A 19,337-nucleotide genomic window follows, 5' to 3' on the forward strand; every position below is an offset into this window, starting at 1 on the left:
TCCCCTTTCCAAAATGATTGGAGGAGATAATAAATTATTTATGGATAGTTTAGTGGTTGCGTTACGCTGTATGGTGTGTAAAAGTCTAAGAAAAATATCGCCAAAGCCTCTGTGCCTTAAAACCGTGCTCAGAAAGCTCCATGATATTGAGTCAAATGCCTTCTCGGCATCAAGGCTGAGTAGCAGTGTGGGAGGACAGTTTTGTTGCTTAGCAAGAACTGTTGCGGCTACAGCCGTCCTAACCCCCAGGGTAGAGTGACGGCCTCTTGTAAAACCCAGTTGTGAGGGTATGAGTAAACCTGGCAAAAACTCTTGCAAGCGATCCGCCAGGATTTTAGTGAGTATTTTATAGTCTACATTTAGTAGGGATATCGGGCGATATGAGCCTACCTCAAGAGGGTCTTTATTTGGTTTGGGTAGAAGAATTGTATGGGCTTCATGAAAGCCTTCCACTTGTTCCCCCTGTGTGTATATGGTATTAAGTAAGTCCACCATCATGGGGATGATATTTGGCTGCAGCATCTTGTAATACTCAGCAGTTAGACCATCAGGTCCTGGTGACTTGTTATTGTGTAGGGACTTAATCGTCGACTGTACCTCCTCTGTAGTTATTGGAGCTGACCACACAGGTTGTTTTAATATTTTATTGCTCTCTCAATCCACCTGAAGACCCTCGCTCAGAAAAATAATAAACCAACAATATACATACCTTCAGATGATCTGTCACGTCCCACGAAGTAAATCCATCTGAAGGGGTTAAATCATTTTACAGCCAGGAGTTGTGCTAAAGCACTCGCTCCTGCCTGTAGACCCCGGGGTGCTGAAAGGAAAGCAGGATGATCTGTACTTACCTTGAGTTGCGGTGATGCGCCCTCTGCTGGATGTCCTCATATGAACTTGAGCGTGGGAACTTTTCCAAGGCTCCAGTTCATGAGGACATCCAGCAGAGGGCGCACCACCGCGACTCAAGGTAAGTACAGATCATCCTGCTTTCCTTTCAGAACCCGGGGTTTACAGGCAGGAGCGAGTGCTTTAGCACAGCTCCTGGCTGTAAAATGATTTAAGCCCTTCAGATGGATTTACTTCGTGGGACGTGACAGATCATCTGAAGGTATGTATATTGTTGGTTTATTATTTTTCTGAGCGAGGGTCTTCAGGTGGATTGAGAGAGCAATAAAATATTAAAACAACCTGTGTGTTTATTTCATTAAAATACTTTTTAATAATGTGTGTGTGTTTTATTAACCATTTTGTACTTTTGGATTAATAATGGATAGGTGTCATAATTGACGCCTCTCCATTATTAATCTGGCTTAATGTCACCTTACAATAGCAAGGTGACATTAACCCTTGATTACCCCATATCCCACCGCTACACGGGAGTGGGAAGAGAGTGGCCAAGTGCCAGAATAGGCGCATCTCCCAGATGTGCCATTTCTGGGGTGGCTGGGGGCAGATGTTTGTAGCCAGGGTGGGCCAATAACCATGGACCCTCTCTAGGCTATTAATATCTGTCCTCAGTCACTGGCTTTACCACTCTGGCGGAGAAAATTGCGCGGGAGCCCACGCCAATTTTTTCCGCCATTTAACCCTTTATTTTAGCAGCTACAGCGCCCACATTTTGCACATACACACTACTAACATTAGTAGTGTGGAATATGCAAAAAAAAAGGGATATGAGATGGTTTACTGTATGTAAACCATGTCTCATATCCTGTCGGGTTTGGGAAGGAGAAATGAAAAGCCGGTAATTGAATTACCGGCTTTTCACATATATCGCGCTGAATTAAATATAAATACAGAATATATATATATATATGTGTCTCAATGACATATATATATATATATATATATATATATATATATATACTGTATATATGTTTTAATGAACATTTGAGCACATAAATCCATTAGATGTCATTTTCTCGCAGGCTTGCAAAACCATCACAGTACGGATGCCATACGGATTACATATGGAGGATGCCATGCGCAAAATACGCTGACACACCCTGCCTACGGATGACATACGGATCACTATTTTGGGGACTTTTCTGCGTATTACGGCCGTAAAAAACGGACCGTATTTACATACGCTGAGTGTGAGGCCGGCATAAGTCACCCAATATTTCTGTTTCTATCGTATACACGCCCCAACGTTGAAATTGTAGCACCAAGTAGAAAAAAATCAAGGAGGCATGGAAGTCACAGGATATATAGACATTTTACTGATCTGCAAATGATAACAAAATGGAAATAACATTTTCAAAACATCTTGATTTATTCAGTATGGAGTAAGAGCGCCACATGGAGAAATCCCCGCATTTGCCACTTTGACTGCTATCAATTAGGTTAATAATATTAGTCTAAGGAAGGTTTTGCCTTCCTGAATGCATTTGGCCAAATCATCCAGATCTGCTGCTGGCAGCTGCCTTTGCAATTCCTCAGCTTCTTGCAAGATAATTTTATGCGTTAGTTCATGGAAAATCATCTGTATTGAATTTCGCAATTTCTATCACTGCAGAGGTTGTTGGAAAAGTCACTATTTGCGAAAACCTTGGTATCAATGACCACAATATCATTTCATTTTTCTTACATTATAAAAAAAAACATACTTGGACGAGGAGGGGAGAAACAATTTAAAAAATGCCAATTTTCCAACTGATGCAAATATTAAATGGGAGTACTTTAAGTCTGTATGGTCAGAATACAATGTTCCTCTAGGAAACAAGTGTAGATGACAAAAATTAGACCCCACCTTGCTTACAACTACAGTTGGGATAGGTATTAATAAAAAAAGGGCCTTTAAAACGTGTAAGTTTGAGGGGGTCAGCTTTAGCATTTAAAAGGAGCCAGAAAACTGATACATGCTGCTTAATCTAAAGGCAGTATGTATTAGACACTGGCTGCATTATTTCAGTCATGCGAGTCTGACTCAAACACTGCGGTGTTTCAGAGAAAAACCTACTTTAAAACATAACATAAAACAGCCTCTAACTCACACCACTGCTAACAGCCACCATAGAGAACTGCAGGTGTCTCTTTCCAGACTCATGTGGGAGTGGGTACTCCTCACTTCTATCTATCTTTGGGTGCAGACCTTATGACAATTTCCTAGGAAATAATGATAACTCAGACTTGTGTATCCTTATAGGACCTTCTACTTCAAATGGATGACCTCCACCTCCAGGTAGATGTTAATACAAACACTTATACACCTATGAGATCCAGAAAATACATAAAATATGTCTCTTAGAAAACATTAAGATCCGCAACACACTCCAGCGAGGGGGCATTCACCCTCCTCCTCTCACACAAAATTTGAAGGAGAAACAGCTTACAATTATTGAAGTGAATCTTTGAGCCACTTTGAAATAGAATTGCACCATTGACATATGGGAAGTGAGGAAATTATGTATAGCTGAGAAGGGGCAAAGCTAATTAAAACTCTTTATGAAACCAAGACTCCCTGCAGTGCCCAGGTGACTGAAAGAGGTTATCTATTGTGGGGAAACAGTCATACAGTCGAAGATTTATAAAGAAGGGAAACAAATATCTAACACCTTTAGATATAACTAATGTTACCTCAGAGGAAACTGGATGTCTGCAACTAGCCGATTTGGTGCAGATGTGAAGTTATGAATATTGGCGTTTGTATAGATCAGATATTTATGAGATATACATTTTTGGTGTCGTAGTGAGGGTATGGACGTCACTCACTCAATCAATAAGTAAGGGATGGAGCTGTACATAAGAGAAGGCACTGTGTAATAAGGGACGGTAATATAGATAATAAAGGAGACCATGTCAGATATATGTATGTGTGTATGTGTGTGTGTGGATGTATATACCGTATATACTCGAGTATAAGCCGACCCGAGTATAAGCCGACCCCCCTAATTTTGCCACAAAAAACTGTGAAAACTTATTGACTCGAGTATAAGCCTAGGGTGGAAAATGCAGCAGCTACCGGTGAATTTCAAAAATGATGCTCTATATAAAGCTGTGCCATATATAATGCTCTGCACCGTTCATTATGGTCTAATAGATGCTCCATATAAAGCTGTGCCACATATAAAGCTATGCACCGCTCATTATGGTCCCATAGATGCTCCACATAAAGCTGTGCCATATAGAATGCTCTGCACCGTTCATTATGGTCCCATAGATGCTCCATATAAAGCTGTGCCATATAGAATGCTCTGCACCGTTCATTATGGTCCCATAGATGCTCCATATAAAGCTATGCCATATAGAATGCTCTGCTCCGTTCATTATGGTCCCACAGATGCTCCTTATAAAGCTGTGCCATAGATAATGCTCTGCACCGTTCATTATGGTCCCATAGATGCTCCATAGAAAGCTGTGCCATATATAATGCTCTGCACCGTTCAGTATGGCCCCATAGATGCTCCTTATAAAGCTGTGCCATAGATAATGCTCTGCACCGTTCAGTATGGCCCCATAGATCCTCCATAGAAAGCTGTGCCATATATAATGCTCTGCACCGTTCATTATGGTCCCATAGATGCTCCACATAAAGCTGTGCCACATATAATGCTCTGCACCGTTCATTATGGCCCCATAGATGCTCCTTATAAAGCTGTGCCATATAGAATGCTCTGCACCGTTCATTATGGCCCCATAGATGCTCCACATAAAGCTGTGCCATATAGAATGCTCTGCCCCGTTCATTATGGCCCGATAGATGCTCCACATAAAGCTGTGCCACATATAATGCTCTGCACCATTCATTATGGCCCCTTAGATGCTCCATAGAAAGCTGTGCCATATATAATGCTCTGCACCGTTCATTATGGCCCCATAGAAAGCTGTGCCATATAGAATGCTCTGCACCGTTCATTATGGCCCCATAGATGCTCCACATAAAGCTGTGCCATATATAATGCTCTGCACCGTTCATTATGGCCCCATAGATGCTCCATATAAATCTGTGCAATATATAATGCTGCTGCTGCAATAAAAAAAAAAATGACATACTCACCTCTCTTGCTGCCCGCAGCTCCTCAGCGTCCCGTCTCGGCGCCTCTCCGCACTGACTGTTCAGGCAGAGGGCGGCGCGCACACTAGTACGTCATAGCGCCCTCTGACCTGAAGAGTCAGAGCAAGAGGACGGGAAGATGGAGCGGCGCCCAGCGTGTGGAACGTGGACAGGTAACTATGACATACTTACCTGCTCCCGGCATCCCTGGCTCCTTATCCCGGACAGCTGGTCTCCGGGTGCCGCAGCCTCTTCATGTCAGCGGTCACCGTTACCGCTGATTAGAGGAATGAATATGCGGCTCCACCCCTATGGGAGTGGAGTCCATATTCATAACTTTAATGAGCGGTCCCACGTGACCGCTGAACAGGGGACGAGCTGCGGCACCGAAGACCATGGGACGGGCAGGGGGAGCGCCGGGACTAGGTGAGTATGCGACAGTCCTCTCTCCCCCTCACCCGAAGACCCCACCGCCGATCATGACTCGAGTATAAGCCGAGAGGGGCACTTTCAGCCCAAAAATTTGGGCTGAAAATCTCGGCTTATACTCGAGTATATACGGTATCTGTAGCTTTGTTGCCCTAAAAGGAGGGGGGCTCAGACACATTTCTTGCACAGGGGCCCCAAGCGGTCAGTGTCCGCCCCTAAATAAATGTAAGGGGTTCTCTAAACTTTGTGACACCCCTTCTACATAAACTTGTGTAACTCAAAGTTAATTTCATAATGCTTAAATGCTTGGTGAATCTACTATTTAGATATTAAACAGTCCCACACAACCAAGCCAGTAGCCATAGTTAAAAAACTGTAAGGCTAGGACTACATGTGTGCAACTTGCCCATGCCTTGCTTTCACAAAACTATTTTACTTTTGTGGTTTTGCTGTAAGCACAGGTTAGCTAGGGGTTCAGCTCAGGGGGGCAACACATCCGAGTGGGCCCAGAACCAGTAACCCTGATTACAATTATGCTGGCACAGTGATATTACCATCATATGGTGCCCATATAATGATAGATACCAATCCTGCAGAATATACAAGTAATTACAGTTCAGTTATATATAGTGACTTACAGCTGAGTTCTTTCTGATGGAGTCCTTCCAGCCAGAAGTCGTCTACAGAAATTACAACAAAGACACATTTGCCTTCTCGCATTTCCAGCACTGTCCCTATATATTCCCAACCTACACAAACTCCTCATCCTCCTGATACCCCAATAGTGATCCGGTGCTGCTGTATGTGCCCCTATTACTGCACCTGCTGTTTGGCACAATAACATAGGTCCTCTTAGTGCCCCACATAGTAATGCCAACTACTGTGCCCCTTACATAGTAATAATACCTCCTATGTGCTCTCTAGCTGGTAAACTTTCCCCCTATAAAATGTTAATGCCCTGTGCAAATGCCATAGAAAGGCGTCCACATTGTCCAGACACAAAATGAGCGACGCATACACCACAAGCCTTCAGAAAAGGACAGCCTACGGGAGAAAACAAAAGCTGCAAACAGGCATGTTGCACAGCCTGTCAAATGTGAGCAAACTTAAATAAGATACACTGAAATAACCATAAAAAGGTATATACCTTTGTGCTAGTATGTCCGTCCCAAGAAAACGTAGGACCCACAGCAAGTGTGCTAAATTGAAAAAACTTTATGTATACAGTGAAGAGCAAAAGAATAACGTTTTAAACTTTTGACTTTCAGGTTCCATATCTCACTATCCACTACTGCTTTGAACTTGAGACTGCCATTATTTTATAGACAATCATCTTGGATATCTCATACTTAAATTTTACTATTTAGCATATGATTAGCTATGCAGATTCTTGTCATGCGTTGTTACTATTTTGCTCCTAAAGATCTAAATTTTTATTTTTTTGTTAGTATTTTGTAAATCCACCTTTGGCTTTCAACACTACCTGAATCCTTCTGCGCACGCTCTTGTTCAGATTCATGCATGTGGCAACCAAAATCCGATCCCAGGTCTCTTGTACGCATTCCCAAAGTTGGTGCATACTGGTCAACTCACTTGGGTATGTATACAGCTTTTTCTTTAACTCTACCCACAAGTGTTTGATTGGGGTGGAGATCTCATCTCGGGACTGTGGGAGGCAATCCAGCATCTCTACTTCATTGTCACTGAAACATATATTCGACCAATCTCGAATTATGCTTCGTGTTGTTGTCCTGTTGGAACACTATGTCATCCTTTTCATACCCATATGTGCATCACACTGTATTTGCATGGACATCTGTGATCTCACTATTGTGAAGCATATTAGCCTCCTCATACATTGCCGTGTTTGTCGTGCCAGAACTGATAGACCTTGATATCAGCCGAATTGTTGACTCTGATATTTTGCCTGGATGTCCACCACTCTGCATTTGAATGGATGGACAGACTTCATTTCGTATTCTTCCAACTGTCATGGTGCTCACATGATGTAGTTTGGCAATTTTCTTTGCCAAGAGACCGCTATCAATGAGCTGGATGATGCGGTTTTTCTTTTCTTGGAAAATCATCTTCATGGCTTCTCCTCGATTTGAACCAGTGACCTTTCACTTGGGAATCAACCTAACAACAAACTGAGCTATTAAGGAATGGGAGAACAGCTTGTATTTTGTAATGTACAGGAAGAAAGATTTTTCCACCACCAGGTGCAAAAGAGTAAGAATGCAGTGACATGACAATAATCTGTAATTATAATAGTTGACCGATGCACAGTGACACCATCTGCAGCAAGTTGATGCTGCAGCTCTCTGGAGGTGGTCTGAGGATTGTCCTTGACTGATCTCACCATTCTTCTTCTCTGCCTTTCTGATGTTTTTCTTGGCCTGCCACTTCTGGCCTTAACAAGAACTGTACCTGTGTTCTTCCATTTCCTTACTATGTTCCTCACAGTGGAAATTGACAGGTTAAATCTCTGAGACAGCTTTTTGTATCCTTCCCCTGAACAACTATGTTGAATAATCTTTGTTTTCAGATCATTTGACAGTTGTTTTGAGGAGCCCATGATGCCACTCTTCAGAGGAGATTCAAACAGGAGAACGACTTGCAAGTGGCCACTTTAAGTAGCTTTTCTCATGATTGCATACACCTAGCTATGAAGTTCAAAGCTCAATGAGGTTACAAAACCAAAAAAAGTGCTTTAGTAAGTCAGTAAAAAGTAGGTAGGAGTATTTAAAACAAGAAAATGATAAGGGTGCCCATACTTATGCACCTGTCAAATTTTGTTTGAATGTGCATTGCACATTTTCTGTTAGTACAATAAACCTCATTTCAAGGCAGAAACATTACTGTGTCCAACAGTTATTAGATATATGAAACTGAAAGAGCTGTTGCAAAAAAAAACCATTTTTATAAAACATTAGGCTTAAGATTAATAGGGGTGCCCAAACTTTTTCATATAACTGTATATTATTGGTTCCCTAATGTATCTATCTTTCAGGTGGTAGAACATTTTTGCTTTAATACTAATTAACAGTTGAGTTGGACGGAACGCCGGAAACCATACCCTCCTTCCCCATCTCACTTCCTCTCTCTTTTCTCTTCTCTTCACTCATTTTAAAATTCCTCTACTAATCATAAAGTTGGTTTAATTTACATCAAAGTTTATATAATGTAACATCCTGGTACCCATATCCTAACATTAACCATCTTTAATCAACAGAATGGGTCTTGGAGAATTGGACCTATAGTGGCCAGGAACCACATTACCAAGAGTAATAGACTACTACATAGTCAACAGGAAGACGTTCCTAGGCCCGTTTTCTAGAAAGTGTTTATTCTTCACAGATTCTCCTTTGAAAAGTTCTTAGAATAGCACTCTTTATATTTAAGGAGACAGAGAAATTATCTCATGGGTTGATTTTGAAAACTTTATTATACCTTTTCTGAATTATAATGCTTGACACTGTTAAAAGGTACCTGCTATGTTTCGGTTTGTATTATTCTAACTTGCAAAGTATTGTTATATGCAACTTCTTTTAATAAACTTGATTTACACAAAATATCTTCTCTTCAGATCACACCTCACCACTTATGCACTTGACCCCATCCCATCCCACCTCCTCCCCAACCTCACCACCACACTAATCCCATCCCTAACCCATCTCTCAAACCTATCACTAACTTCTGGTACCTTCCCCACTGCTTTCAAACATGACACAATCACACCTATCCTCAAAAAGCCATCCCTTGACCCAAGCGCTATGTCCAGCTATCGCCCCATATCTTTGCTCCCAATTGCATACAAAGTCCTTGAAAAGAACATCCATGCTGAACTTTCCTCTCACTTTGCATCTAACTCTCTCTTCGACAACCTACAATCTGGCTTCCGTTCCCACCATTCCACTGAGACTACCCTGACCAATATTACTAACGACTTACTTACAGCCAAAGCTAATAGACAATTCTCTATACTCCTCCTTCTAAACCTGTCCTCTGCCTTCGACACAGTTGACCACTGCCTCCTACTACAGATCCTCTCTTCCTTTGGGGTCAAAGACCTCACCCTTTCTTGGATCTCCTCATACCTTACCAACCGCACATTTAGCGTTTCCTACTCCCATACTACCTCTTCATCTCGCCCCCTCTCTGTTGGTGACCCTCAAGGCTCTGTCCTTGGTCCTTTACTCTTCTCAATCTATACACTCGGCCTGGGACAACTCAAAAGGTCCTATGGCTTCCAGTACCATCTATATGCTGATGACACTCAGATCTACCTCTCTGGCCCAGATGTCACCTCTCTGCTCTCCAGATTCCCAGAGTGTCTATAAGCCATATCCTTCTCCTTCTCCTCTCGCTTCCTCAAGCTCAATGTGGACAAATCTGAACTAATTATCTTTTCCTCCATCTCGCATATCTTCCCTACCTGTTCTATCAAAATATATGAAATTACACTTTCCCCTGTCCCCAAGATCCGTTGCCTCAGAGTAACCCTGGATTCTGCCCTATCCTTCAAACAGCACATCCAAGCTCTCGCCACCTCCTGTCGCCTCCAGCTCAAAAATATTTCCAGAATCCGTCCTTTCCTCAACCCTCACTCTACCAAATGGCTTGTGCATGCCCTAATCATCTCCCACCTCGACTACTGCAACATCCTCCTCTGTGGCCTACCTTCTAACACTCTCGCACCCCTCCAGTCCATCCTTAACTCTGCTGCCCGACTAATTAATCTCTCTCCTCGCTACACTCCTGCTTCCCCTCTTTGCAAATCCCTTCACTGGCTCCCAATTTCCCAGCATATCCAGTTTAAACTACTAACACTGACCTACAAAGCCATCCAAAACCTTTCTCCTCCGTATATTTCCGAACTAATCTCTCAATATCTTCCCTCACGTAATCTCCGATCCTCCCAAGACCTCCTTCTCTCCTCCATGCTTATTCGCTCCTCACCCAATCACCTCCAAGACTTCTCCCGAATATCCCCCATCCTCTGGAATTCTGTGCCCCAACACGTCCGGTTATCCACCACATTTGGATCCTTCAAAAGAAACCTGAAAACCCCCCACTTCAAAGAAGCTTACAACCTGTAATAACCACACAGCCACCTCAACACCATCGGAGCTACTGCAACCCTCGACCTACTGTCTCCTTCCCCATAATCCTGTAGAATGTAAGCCCACAATGGCAGGGTCCTCTTCCCTCTGTATCAGTCTGTCATTGTTAGTTTTGTTTACTATAAGTGATATTTGTATTTTGATGTAACCCCTTCTCATGTACAGCACCATGGAATTAATGGTGCTATATAAATAATAATAATCTATGAAAGTGAACAAATGAAAGTCAGACATTGCTTTTCAAACTTTCCAGCATTTTATTTTCCGCAGCATGTCAATTCTTTTTGAGGATCTGCAGCGTTTCTGCACCCATTGACTACCATTGAGTCAGTCAAATCCACAGTAAAACCGCAGGTGTAAAAAGGTTTGAGGTTTTGCTATGGAGTTGCGTACGAAAAACACTGCAGAAAGGAAGGAGGAAGAGTGTGTGGGCGGAGACTGTGTGTGTGTGGGTAGACAGTGTGTTGACATAGACTGTGTGTGTGTGTGTGTGGAGATATGCGTGTCTGTGTGCAGGGGTCTGTGTGTATGTGTCGGTGTCTGCAGGTCTGTGTGTAGCCAGGCATTGTCTGATGGGACTACTGCTCCCATCCGGCTATGTCTGCTGTCACATATAACAGTGACAGCATTAGCCGATGATGGGACGGTAGTCCCATGAGATGATGTCTGTGTTCACTTGTAAAAAAAAACAAAAAACATAAAACATACAACTCTCTACTACAACATATCAGACTCTCGCCTACCATTGATAGCTTCAAAAAGAATCTGAAGACCTACATCTTCCGACAAGCCTACAACCTGCAGTAACCACCAATCGACCAAACTGCTGCACGACCAGCTCTACACTCACCTACTGTATCCTCACCCATCCCTTGTAGATTGTGAGCCCTCACAGGCAGGGTCCCCTCTCCTACTGTACCAGTCGTGACTTGAATTGTTTAAGATTATTGTACTTGTTTGTATTATGTATACCCCTCCTCACATGTAAAGCGCCATGGAATAAATGGCGCTATAAGAATAAATAATAATAACATATAGTACATACAACATACAGTACATACTCACCAAACATCTAACTCCCCGACGCCCTCGTTCTCCGGTAAGAAAAATAAAATTAGCCATGACAGAAAAACGACTGGCACATCCTGTCATTTCTATGTTAGCTTACTGACTGAGCACTCCTCCCTACACCATGTGGTTTTTAATTACATCTAATCACACTTGGTTCTGGGCAACCCATATATATAGACTTTACTGAGAGAGGTGTCCACATTCACCCATGCATACAGTGTCATGCGGGTACTGGGTAGACTACAGCTGATTACCCGGTCCCCTGCGATATCCCTCAGACTAGGGTAAACCCTGTCTGTCCCTCTCCCAGAATTTACACTGATGGTGTGTTTGTCTGGGCTGCCAGGTCTGACCCTGACTCCTGTTTCAGTCCTATGCTGAAACCTCCACCCGCCACCCAGTGATTAGACCACACACCAACCCCTACAGAAAGCACAGACAGGGAAAACTAAAAACGCACCACGCCGCAGACACACAGGAAAACACTAAAATGTGCACAGGGCAAAACAAATACAAATATAGGAAGGAGAAATATGACAAAGGATAATACACCACCAGATACGATATTTCTTCTCCTAGACCACCACTCCAGACCGAGATCACCAGGCACAAGACACAAGCTATAATCGGCGATGCCCAAAGTCCAGAATGACTATTTAAGGGCCACGGGCGTGACCCAGCCTCCAACCCGATTACCAGCTAGATTAACCCCGGACAACCTGGATAAAGTCTAGCCGGTGCCACAGAACGTATAGTGGACCAATGTGGAATTACCGCTGTCTGTCGGACGCCCTAGTGTGAATAGTGTCCGACATGACAGTACCCCGCCTTCTACGAGGGACCCCAGGGCCCTCACGACTTATAGGACCCGGCTTGTCTGGATGGCAGCAGTGAAACATACTGACCAGCCGGTCCGCATGTATGTGCGGAGCTGGTACCCAAGAACTCTCCTCCGGCCCATGTCCACGCCAGTGTACCAGATACTGTAATGTGCGGCGCACCACACGAGAGTCAACCACCTTGGAGACTTCAAACTCCAAATTGCCATCTACCAAGACTGGAGGTGGCATCGGCGCCGCGTCCACGGAACCCACCACCTTCTTTAAAAGAGATCTGTGAAACACGTGTATCTTATAAACTGTAGGAAGCTCCAATCGGTAGCCTACCGGGTTAATGATGGCGGCGACCCTAAATGGACCAATAAACCTTGCACCCAATTTCAGGGATGGTACTTTGAGTTTTATGTTTGTTGTGGACAACCACACCCAATCACCCACACTCAGGTCCGGACCTGGCACACGTCTACTGTCAGCCACTCGTTTGTACCTTGCACCCACGCTAAGCAAGCGCTGTTTCACTCTCCTCCAAACGGATGACAGTTGTGCTCCTAGCTGGTCCTCCTCCGGAACGCCAGCAGAGCCACCCTGACGCAGAGTACAAAATTGAGGATGGTACCCATAAACACAAAAGAACGGGGACTCCCCTGACAATTCCTGGCGGTGATTATTTATGGCAAACTCAGCCAAAGGAAGGAACGTCGACCACTCCTCCTGATTGTCAGAAACAAAGCAGCGTAAATACTGCTCCAAATTCTGGTTCATACGCTCGGTCTGACCATTTGACTGAGGATGAAACGCCGAAGAATGCGACAACTTGATCCCCAGCCGTGAGCAAAATGCTTTCCAAAACTTTGCCACAAACTGAGTACCCCTATCTAACACTATGTCAGACGGGACCCCATGAAGTCTGACCACCTCCTGCACAAAAACCTGAGCCAGAGTCTTTGCGTTAGGCAACGAAGGCAAGGACACAAAGTGCGACATCTTTGAGAACCGATCAACAACCACCAGGATGACCGTGTTCCCAGCTGAGGAGGGCAAATCTGTAATAAAATCCATAGAGATCTCCATCCATGGCCTACTGGGTACCCCTAGAGGATGTAACGAGCCTGCAGGACGAGAGCGAGGCATCTTAGCCCTAGCACACGTGGTACATGCTGACACGTACGAGACCACGTCCTGTTGGATTTTGGGCCACCAAAACTGACGCGACACCAACTCCAAGGTACCCCTAACCCCTGGCCAGCCAGAACAGCATCATGATGCTCACCCAACACCTTTAGGCGAAGATGGAGCAGTACAAATGATTTGTTAATGGGAAGCTCTGGTGGTACCTCCTCCTGAGCCTCGGCAATCTCAGCCTCAACCTCTGTCATGAGAGCCGAGACGACTACACCCTTTTGGAGGATGGGTACCGGATCTTCCCGAGGTTCTCCCCTGGGAAAACACCTGGATAAAGCATCTGCCTTAGTGTTCTTAGACCCCAGTCGGTACGTAACAAAAAAGTTGAATCGCGTGAAAAACAATGCCCAGCGAGCTTGCCTAGGGGACAGACGCTTGGCTGACTCTAAATAAAGCAGATTTTTATGGTCGGTGATAACTGTAACCTGGTGGACCGACCCCTCCAAAAAGTGTCGCCATTCCTCAAAAGCCAACCTGATAGCCAACAACTCCCTGTTGCCGATATCGTAGTTACGTTCGGTGGGCGACAGCTTCTTGGAAAAGTAGGCGCATGGACGCAACTCGACCAAGGATGAGCCTTGTGACAGCACCGCCCCCACTCCAACCTCAGACGCATCGACTTCCATGGTATATGGTTTTGATACGTCCGGTTGCACCAGAATGGGGGCCGAAGCAAAACTGTTCTTCAGAAATTCGAATGCGCGCACAGCAGCCTCAGGCCAGGCGGAGAAATTGGTACCCTTTTTCGTCATGTCAGTAAGCGGTTTAGCAATGGTAGAAAAATCTTTGATAAATTTTCTATAATAATTAGAACATCCAAGGAACCGCTGGAGTGCTTTTAGGTTATCAGGCCGTTCCCAATGCAGCACCGCTTGCACCTTAGCGGTGTCCATTTTAAACCCTGACGCAGACACAATATAACCCAAGAAAGGCGACTCCTGAACCGAAAAAACACATTTCTCCAGTTTTGCATAGAGCTTATTTTCTCTGAGTAGCTGTAACACCTGGCTCACATGCTCTAAATGAGTATCACGGTCGCATGAATAAATGAGAATGTCATCTAGGTACACAATAACGAATTTCCCCAGTACATGCGAGAACACATCATTTATGAAATGTTGAAATACAGCAGGCGCATTTGTCAACCCAAATGGCATCACCAAATTTTCAAAATGACCCTTAGGAGTATTAAAAGCCGTCTTCCACTCATCACCTTGATGGACTCCCTGAGGTCAAGCTTGGAAAACCACTTAGCACCAGCCACCTGGATGAACAAATCAGGTATCAGTGGCATAGGGTATGGATCACGAACCATAATCTGGTTTAACTCCCTGAAATCCAGACACGGGTGTAGTCCGCCATCTTTCTTCTTAACGAAGAAGAACCCCGCTGCCACCGACAAGGACGAAGGCCTGATGTGCCCTTTGCTCAAACTCTCAGCAATGTAGTCTTTTAAAGCTTGCCTCTCAGGACCAGAAATGTTAAACATCCTAGCTTTCGGCAATTTGGCCCCTGGTTTAAACCTAATAGTACAGTCATAGGGTCGATGTGGTGGCAATTCTGAGCAACCCTTCTCAGAGAACACATCTGCAAAATCCAGCAGAGACTCAGGAATGCTAGAAGTCACAGCGGACACACATGTGGCCAGGCAATTCTCCTGGCAGAATCCGCTCCACTGAATTATGTCCTGAGTTTTCCAGTCAATCACTGGGTTGTGCATAGACAACCAAGGAAAACCCAGAACCATTTGTGCAGGAAGATTACTGAGCACCCTACATGTAACTTGCTCAGAATGTAGGACCCCAATATGGAGTTTAACCTCAGCCACAAACTCAGTAATCTCCCCCTGTGGGAGTGGAGTAGCACTGATGGTGACCACCCGGACAGGATGAGGCAGTTTTTCGACCGTGAACCCGGCCGTGCGCGCAAACTCCTCATCAATGAGATTAGTGGCCAACCCACTATCCACAAAAACAGTGATTGGCAGCTCTCTGCCAGCGACCATAACTCTGGCAGGAAGCATACATTGAGAGACCACCATGGAGGATATGCATAAGCTCAGATTGGCCTCCTCCACACCCTCTGAGCTTAGTAGTTTTCCGCCGTTGTGCTTTTCTTAGAAAACAGAGGACAAGCATTAACATAATGTCCTTTTTTACCACAGCAAAAACAGGCTCCCTGTTTCATGAGAGAGGGGGCTCGATGATGTGACACCCCTGCGATTTGCATAGGCTCCGTGGGCTCACCTGCAGCAACCTCACGTGCACCTACGCCCTCCTGTTGTGAACTGTATTTCTTGGCTCCCTCTTGTGATCACTAGCGGTATGACACTTGGATTGTCTTTCTCCAGGTTGGTACCCACCTGGTTCGTTAGGCCTTGGGTGTTCCTATTTAGACTTCCTGGAAACTCAGTCTAGTGCCTGGAATCGATGTAGTCAGTCTATGTCTGTTTGCTCCTGTCTCCTGGTCTCCTGCTTTTTGCAAGATAAGCTAAGTCCTGCTTTCCTATTTTTGTTTATTCGCATTACTGCTATTTTGTTCCAGCTTGTTACAATGTGATTTCTGATTTTTGCTGGAAGCTCTAGGGGGCTGATATTCTCCCCCCACACCGTTAGTCGGTGCGGGGGTTCTTGGATATTCAGCGTGGATATTTTTGTAGGGTTTTTGCTGACCGCATAAGTCCTCTTCTTATTTTCTGCTATTAATTAGTGGGCCTCACTTTGCTAAATCTAGTTCATACTTATGTTTGTCTTTTCTTCTTACCTCACCGTTATTATTTGTTGGGGGCTTGTATCATAACTTTGGGGTACTTTCTCTTGAGGCAAGTGAGGTCTTATTTCCTCTGAAAGGGTTAGTTAGTTCTCCGGCTGGTGCGAGACGTCTAGAATCAACGTAGGTACGTTCCCCGGCTACTTTTAGTTGTTGTGCTAGGATCAGATATACGGTCAGCCAAGTTACCACCTCCCTATGAGCTAGATTTTGTGTTTGCGGACTTAGCTGGAACTTCTGCGATCCTCTACCACTAGGATCATAACACCCTCCCCCATAAGCGGCGTCTCTTGCACCCCCTGACGCAAACGGCGATCAATGCTGACAACAAGACTCATGGCAGACTCTAGAGAAGCAGGAGTCTCATTCATCAGGAGGTCTTGTTTAACCCTTCTCAAAACCCCATGTACAAACTGACTCCGCAGCTCCGGGTCATTCCATTGTGTGTCCACCGCCCAGCGGCGAAATTCAGAACAGTTATCCTCCGCCATTCGCTCCCCCTGGCGGAGAGCGTGTATTTTAGATTCTGCTAGAACCAATCTGTCAGGATCATCATATATGAGCCGAAGAGCAGAAAAAAAAAACTCCACTGAGTTAAATGCAGCTGAATCAGATGGTAATGAAAATGCCCATGCTTGGGGGTCTCCGTTCAGTAATGACAACACCAGGCCCACACGCAGAGCCTCGTTACCTGAGGAAAGAGGGCACATACGAAAATATAGTTTGCAAGCTTCACGAAAAACAACAAATTTACTGCGTTCCCAAGCAAACCTCTCAGGTAAAGGAATCTTTGGCTCTGCAACTCTACCTGCATTTTCAGCTTGCACATTAGATACTACCAGAACCTGTTGCTGAACTGCCCCTTCAACTCAGTGACCTGTAAGGACAGCGCCTCCAACTGGCGGGGTATGGAAGTCATGGGATCTGTTATGGTTCTCAATGGCAAGAGAACATAGCCCAGCATACATAGGAACTAGCTCTTGGAAGGATGGAAACTTAAACTGACCATGAACTAAACCTGCCGCACAACTAACAGTAGCCGGGTAGCGTAGCCTGCGTTTTATCCCTAGACGCCCAGCGCCGGCCGGAGGACTAACTAATCCTGGCAGAGGAAAATATAGTCCTGGCTCACCTCTAGAGAAATTTCCCCGAAAGGCAGACAGAGGCCCCCACATATATTGGCGGTGATTTAAGATGAAAATGACAAACGTAGTATGAAAATAGGTTTAGCAAAATCGAGGTCCGCTTACTAGATAGCAGGAAGACAGAAAGGGTACTTTCATGGTCAGCTGAAAACCCTATCAATACACCATCCTGAAATTACTTTAAGACTCTAGTATTAACTCATAACATCAGAGTGGCAATTTCAGATCACAAGAGCTTTCCAGACACAGAAACGAAACTGCAGCTGTGAACTGGAACAAAATGCAAAAAACAAACAAGGACAAAAGTCCGACTTAGCTGGAAGTTGTCTGGTAGCAGGAACATGCACAGAAAGGCTTCTGATTACAATGTTGACCGGCATGGAAGTGACAGAGGAGCAAGGTTAAATAGCGACTCCCACATCCTGATGGGAACAGGTGAACAGAGGGGATGATGCACACAAGTTCAATTCCACCAGTGGCCACCGGGGGAGCCCAAAATCCAATTTCACAACAGGGATCCATGGCATCCAAAATTTATTTAGGCCGATTATAATGTCATGCGGGTATGCGGGTACTGGGTAGAATACAGTTGATTACCAGGGCCCCTGCGATATCCCTCAGACTAGGGTAAACCCTGTCTGTCCCTCTCCCAGAATTTACACTGATGGTGTGCTTGTCTGGGCCGCCAGGCCTGACCCTGACTCCCGTTTCAGTCCTATGCTGAAACCTCCACCCGCCACCCAGTGATTAGACCACACACCAACCCCTACAGAAAGCACAGACAGGGAAAACTAAAAACGCACCTCGCCGCAGACACACAGGAAAACACTAAAATGTGCACAGGGCAAAACAAATACAAATATAGGAAGGAGAAATATGACAAAGGATAATACACCACCAGATACGATATTTCTTCTCCTAGACCACCACTCCAGACCGAGATCACCAAGCACAAGACACAAGCTATAATCGGCGACGCCCAAAGTCCAGAATGACTATTTAAAGGCCAGGGGCGTGACCCAGCCTCCAACCCGATTACCAGCTAGATTAACCCCGGACAACCTGGATAAAGTCTAGCCGGCGCCACAGAACGTATAGTGGACCAATGTGGAATTACCGCTGTCTGTCGGACGCCCTAGTGTGAATAGCGTCTGACATGATACAGACATTAGCATTAGATAAGTGTTCACCTTTGGACAGGGAGGTCAGGGACCCATCAGATTAATGGGGCCAACTTGACAATGGTTGATGGGCTCACACTATTTTGCCAAATTCTGTGCAAAGCGTCTCAAATATTTTTCCTAATGTTCAAAAAGCCATTTTGCTATTCATATTTCATGTATTTCATATTCGACATGCTTTGGCACGATAGAGTGCAACCTTTTTTTGTATATTGCATATTGAGGTAGCTGCTCCTGGTATGCACCTATTCACACTAGTTTGGATGTGCCAGTCGTTTTTCTGTCATTTCTATGTTAGCTTACTGACTGAGCACTCCTCCCTTCACCATGTGGTTTTTAATTACATCTAATCACACTTTATTTACTATATAGCCAGAGGATTAGTAATGGATAGGTGTCTTATTGACACCACTCCATTACTAAGCTGTGGGCTTGTTGTCACCAGACAATACAAAGGTGTCATCAACCCCACAACTATTACTCCACTTGCCAACGCTACAGGGCAAGTGGGAAGAGCGAGGCTAAGTGCCAGAATTGGTGCATCTTAGAGATGCGCTTTTCTGCGGCGGCTGGCAGCTGGTGTTTTAAGCTGGGGA

Source organism: Ranitomeya variabilis, chromosome 4, assembly GCF_051348905.1.
Source record: "Ranitomeya variabilis isolate aRanVar5 chromosome 4, aRanVar5.hap1, whole genome shotgun sequence".
Lineage (NCBI taxonomy): Eukaryota > Metazoa > Chordata > Amphibia > Anura > Dendrobatidae > Ranitomeya > Ranitomeya variabilis.